Here is a 6000-nt window from a genome sequence, read left to right as displayed (position 1 = left end):
GCCACTTGCCTACATCAATGTGTGATGGAATTAATTTAAAAACCAGACAAAACCCAAATGTGCTCCAACTTTCCTCATTATCACCTCCTGACAACTGCTAGGGGGTGGGGGGGGATGGACACTCATGCACAGTGACTATAAACAAAAATGTGCCCAGCTTTCCGGGAATGCACAAGGGCTCTTTTCCCTCTGCCTGGTCAGTTTCTTGGTAACAAAGAGGTTTGCTTTGCACTTGTCATCGTAGTTCATCTTATAGAGTGAATGTCTCTTCCACGGTACTTATCCAAGCTCCTGAGGGAAGAAATAATCTGCCAGAATGATGGAAATGACCCCACCCCCAACAAAACAGTAGAGCCACACAGCTTCCCCAAGCCCAGGGGCACATGCGTAGCTGAGTGGACCAAGCCTCTGTGCATAGAAAGACGTGAACACAATTTATTTAAGGTATGTGAGAAAGCGCATGGCTGAGATGAAGACAGCCAAGATTTGCAGGCACTTTAAACAGTAAATCCTCCAGGGCCATGGATGCAAACAGTGTGTCCACAACAGCGTCCGCATGTGTGTCCACTGGGTTTGCTGCTCATTACCGTGAGTGTGCATGTTCAGTCGCTCAGTCATGTCCAACTCTTTTTGACCCCATGAACTTTACCCGCCAGCCTCCTCTGTCCATGGGATTTTCCAGGCGAGGATACTGGAGTGGGTTGCCATTTCCTTCTCCAGGGGATCTTCCCAACCTAGGTATTGAACCTGCATCTCCTGCATTGGGAGGTGGATTTTTTATCATTGAGCCACCAGAGACACACCCCTCTTGTTACCGGGCAGATGTCATTTCAAGGCTTCTGCTTTCACCATGTTGGAACACATCTGAAAGAACCAGAGGTTCTGCTCCTCTGTGTTTCTTGCCAAGATTTCCAGTCTTCATCTTAATAATGCCATCTCCAGCTCTCTGAGTGTTTCCTGTGCCTGGAGAGAGCTCTTCAAATATTAGAATCGGACTTGAGATTTCTGGAACACAATCTGTTTCTTTTGTATCCCTCCTGTGTTCTTCATTTCAGTGCTCCTATGCTCTCCTGACTTTCAGTAAGAATATGCATTTTACTTAATATGGAGCAGGCATTCTGCTGGTCTAGGGACACAGATCAAGGGAGAAGGGAACTGCCCTCAAGGACCTCGGGACCCAGTTGGAAAAACAAATGGACATAATTAAGCAACGTACAGTAGGATGTGTGCAAAATTGAGATTTCACAGAGCACTGCAGGATTGTGGAGAGGTTGGCCCTGAAGGGCGGGAACTCCGAGGCTGTGTGCCAGCCTCTAACTGCTGAGCTGGGGGAATGTCTTTTGTTGGATTGACACAATTCCTCTGAAGCCCTACATCTTCCACAATTGGGTTCATCACTGAACCCTCCACACCCATCAGTCAGAGCATCTTCAGTCCTTGTACATGGTGACTGGTTCAGGGCCAGACACAAGATAAACAGGATTGATCCTGTCCGAACTGGTCAAGTTCTGTTGGGGGGAGGGGTTAATACAGATCCTGGGAGGAGAGAGATTGCTGCTTCTGGAGCTGTCAGTGCTCAGCTTCACAGAAGCCCAGAGCAGCCAGGACTCATCTTTGATTCTTTTTGGAAACAATATACCAGAGGATGGAGCCAGCAGAGAAGGGAACAGCACCGAGAGAGAGAAAAAGAGAGAGAAATGAAGGCCCTGTAGTGTTGGAGCTCCTGGATCCAGTCACACTTGAAGTGAGCCCCGTTTCTTAGCATTCCCCATTAGATGAGTCAATAAACTACCTTGTTTGCCAGTCCTCTGAGTCTAGGCTGGCCAAAGCCCTCTTGGCCCATTTTACTACAAAATTATATAATTATTAGAAATTGTAAAAATGCTGCATGACTCTGAGGAACTGTTAACATATTTGTTCCAAAGTTTTGAATGAGAGATTGAACTTGAAAAAAATAATTATATAATTAACCAACCTAAAGAAACATTCAGATTATCATCACAAAAAAAGGTCAGAAAACTTTTAAGGCTACAGAATAAAAATCTAACCTTCTCAGCCCAATAATCAAGGTCTCTAGGAATGAACCAAACCTTCCTTCACACGTCTGATGACAATCCCACAGAAATTCAAATACTCACCATTGACCTGAACATGGCTCATCCTTCCTTCCCCATCAGCCCTTGCTCCTGCGGTCCCCACATTCAAACCAGCCCCTCCACTTGCTGCTGCGGAGCCCACATCAACCTGACTCCCATAGGAAGTGTGACCCCTCGCCCCCACTGTGGTCCTTTCCTCTGCATTTCTCTCGTCAAGGTTCTACCTCCCTTGTACTATGTCTGCGCAATTTCTTCTCCACTGAACTGTGGTTGTCTCAAGAACAGGAGTTCAAAGCAATCCTGAGTCACCTTTGCATTCTTGGAAAAATCTGCATTGAATTCTGTAGCACCTCAATAAATGCCTCGTGGATGGAGACGTGAATACATGAACAAAAGAGTGGTTATTTTTGGTGCAGATCAATGATAACATTTGGCCTGATATGGAAATATGGATATCTTTCTGCCTGTTCCCGACCTCCCTTGTCTGTGTAACCATAAGGAGCATGAGGACTTTCTTCACCTCCTAGTATTTTGGAACTGAAGTTGTTAAAAGTGTTGAACTTTTAAGCCCAGGCTGCCAGGGGAATGGCAGTCATGTTTTCAGTGTGGTTAAGATGCAGCGTCCAGTGCAGTCTGTGCTGAGTCACTCAGTCATGTCCAACTCTTTGTGACTCTGTGACTGTAGCCCGCCAGGCTCTTCTGTCCATGGGATTCTCCAGGCAAGAATACTGGAGTGGCTATCAATTTCCTTCTCCAGGGGAACATCCCAACCCAGGAATTGAACCAGGGCAATTCTGCATTGCAAGTGGATTCTTTACCAGCTGAACTACCAATGAAGCCCTGGCTGGTCCTGCAGTTTACACCAGACCCACTGGATATTCCTGTGATGCTCGGTGATATTTTGTGTCTAGGGATGTGAATGTTGCTTGGCGATATCAGCGTGTGCCTTGGACAAGGGTGCAGGTTGGGTATTACCCAGTCCAGGACAAGATCTGGGCCTTTGTCAGGGAAGATTCTGTGGGTTATCACTAGCCATCCCCACTCAGGTCTTCATGCTTACTTTTGTTTTCTGTGTGTCTCTGGCTCATCTCATCTGTAAAATGGAGATAGTTATTGTAACCACCATGTAGGGTCGCTTGAGGATTAAATGAGTTAGTAAGCATAAAGACAGTACAGCAACTGACACCCAGAAAGTGCATAGAAATAATTCAGGTGATGCTAGTCTTCACCAACGCCCGAGTGGGGACACAGGATACCCCCCAGTAGATGCCTGGTTGATATGCTTGAAGGAGAGGTCATGTGCTGGAAGAAGGGAGTGGGGTCACAGAGGGTGATGGCCATGGAGGTAGCAGAGGTGGAGGTGGTGGCACGGGAGGCAGGTGGACACACACTCCTGGGTCATGTCCCCGATGTCTGAGGCAGGGCCTGGCCACAAGTCACACCCCGCACCCCTCCAAGGCCAGGCTGGTGGAACCGGCCATAGGCGAAAGAGCCCTGGGGAGTCCTCTTGGCCTCCAAACCCCCCAGAACCCACCCTGGGCTGGTGGCACCTTTGTGCATCCCCTCTTCAGTCATGAACTGGCTCTGGGAGATGACTCCTCTAACTCAAGCTGTGGGCTTGGTGGTTGCTGACTCCAACCACCAAACAAAGAAGATGGCTTTAAGAGCTCAGAAGGGAAGGTTCTTGGAAAACAGACAGAGCAGAGGCAGCATAAAAGGGGCTTTATTATGAGGACCTGGCATGTCTCAGAGACCCCTCGTGCCTGGACCAGCAGAGCGAGACCTCTGAGAAGAGCCAGACAGAGCCCAGAGCACCTTCCTGTCACTGCCGCTCTCTACATGGCAGCGTTTTCCTTTCTCTGGACTCTGGCTCCAGCTCATATGTCATCTCCTCCCTGACTCAAAGATCAGCTCTTTGCCTCCCACTCTGAGTTCTGAATTCCTGAGGGCTAGAGTGTGACTTGGTATGCTGAGACTTCTAAGTTCTGTTTTTCCTTTGGCTTTGTCTGCATTTCTGGACACCAGGGCTGGGATTTCACTTCTCAGCAGCATCTTGGAGTCAGGAGGCAGAGATGACCTTACCCCAGCCAAGTCAGGACTTGCTGAAGACAAAATAGTTCCTGAGGAAAGAGAGTGTTCCGCTGGCTAATTTACATGCCACCTGGAGGGGACAGGCCAGGAGAAGGTACAGTCCATGCTGGCTGCTCCCTTCCATGGGGTTGATTGGAACAGACAGCGCTGTCTAGTGGAATTTTGTGTTTTGCACCCTTGCATCTAAAACTTGGTTTTGTACTTGCAAATCTGTACCTGACTATCACATTGCAAAACCCTCCCCCTGAAACCCAGAATGTCAGCAGGATTAATGAAAAGAGAGCACCACCTTGCTCCCTTGTGAATTCCCAGCCCACTCGGAGGAGAATGTAAGATTTGGAAATGAGTCCCCACAGACTGGGCCACCAGCTCTTTTTTGGGATCACGGTCAATCCTGGAATGTGAGGTGGATGCTCAGGGTCCATCCTGAAACCTTGGGATTAATTAACTTTAACTGGACTCAACCTACACATTTGGCATTGGTGTTCCTACCACAAGAGGAAACAGAGGTTTTGGTTCATGATGGCAGAGTAGAAGGACAAGCGCTCATCTCCTCCTGTGAGAGCACCAAAACCGCAACTAGCTTTTGAACAGTCATTGACAGAAGGATGTCAGAAACCACCAAAAAAAAAAAAAAAGAGGAAATATGGCATCATGAGGAGGGGGTGTTAAAAGTACGCTGATGTAAGTAATTAAAATTTGGAGCTCTGTGTGACTCTGCGATGAGTCACCATTTATTTCAGAAGGTAAGAAACCTGTCTGTTCCTTTGCAAATCCTGCCTGGACTCCTTTACTGAGTTGGCTGCTCTGCCCACACACCACACCCTCCTGGTGCTGCTGGACCACAGCTCCAGGCCGTGAGAGGCAAGGCAGCAGTAGGAGGTGGGTCAGGATGATTTCTACTTCTCTTGTGATTTTCTAGGGTTAAAACAAATCACATTGCCATAGAAACTTCATCTTCTATTTTTCAAGGAGTTTCTCAGCTGATTTAGAAACTGGACCAAGATCGGATCAGGAACACACTTTAAATGGAGTTCAGTAGTCCGTTTATAACCCTGATCCATAGACGAGATGTGTATTAATAAACCATCTCGGAGGGCCCCTCAGTTAGTTGTTCCCAAACTTGTCCCAGGTTCCCAAACTTGTCACCCACCATACATCATAGGACATTAAAATTCCCCACAGCGCCCAGGGCTGCAAATCTGCTTTGCAGAAAGTTGGATAACATCAAGTTTGCTGGCTCATTTCTGCTGGCTCGTTTCTCAGTGGGTGAAGCTGCAGACACCACACGGAGTCTCTGGGCTGAGAAAGCAGAGAGATGCGTTGCTGTTGTTGTTGGCTCAAGACACAGCAGGGGTTATCTCATCTCTTCCCGGAGGCAGTCACCTCCACCAACAGCAGGGGTGAATGGTCATCCCTGAGGATACGTGTGGTGCCCATGGGGGCATCAGGTCACACAGCCTCCTCTCATGGATTCGGTTTTTTATGACCTTGTACACAGCAATTTCTATACATGTCCAACACTGTTCTGGCATTTAATCTATCTTTTAATAGCTCAGTTAGAAGGGACATAAAGTACAATGTTCAGTTCCACACAATCATTCAAATGGTCTCAACATGCTCTGGAACTGATTCATTGCCGCACTGTCTGTGGAATTCTTCAGACAAGAATACTGGAGAGGGTTGCCATTTGCTTCTCCAGAGGATCTTCCTGACCCGGGGATTGAAACTGTGTCTCTTACATCTCCTGCATTGGCAGGTGGATTCTTTTTTTTTTTTTTTTCATTTATTTTTATTAGTTGGGGGCTAATTA

Source organism: Muntiacus reevesi, chromosome 2, assembly GCF_963930625.1.
Source record: "Muntiacus reevesi chromosome 2, mMunRee1.1, whole genome shotgun sequence".
NCBI lineage: Eukaryota > Metazoa > Chordata > Mammalia > Artiodactyla > Cervidae > Muntiacus > Muntiacus reevesi.
This window is presented reverse-complemented; position numbering follows the sequence as displayed.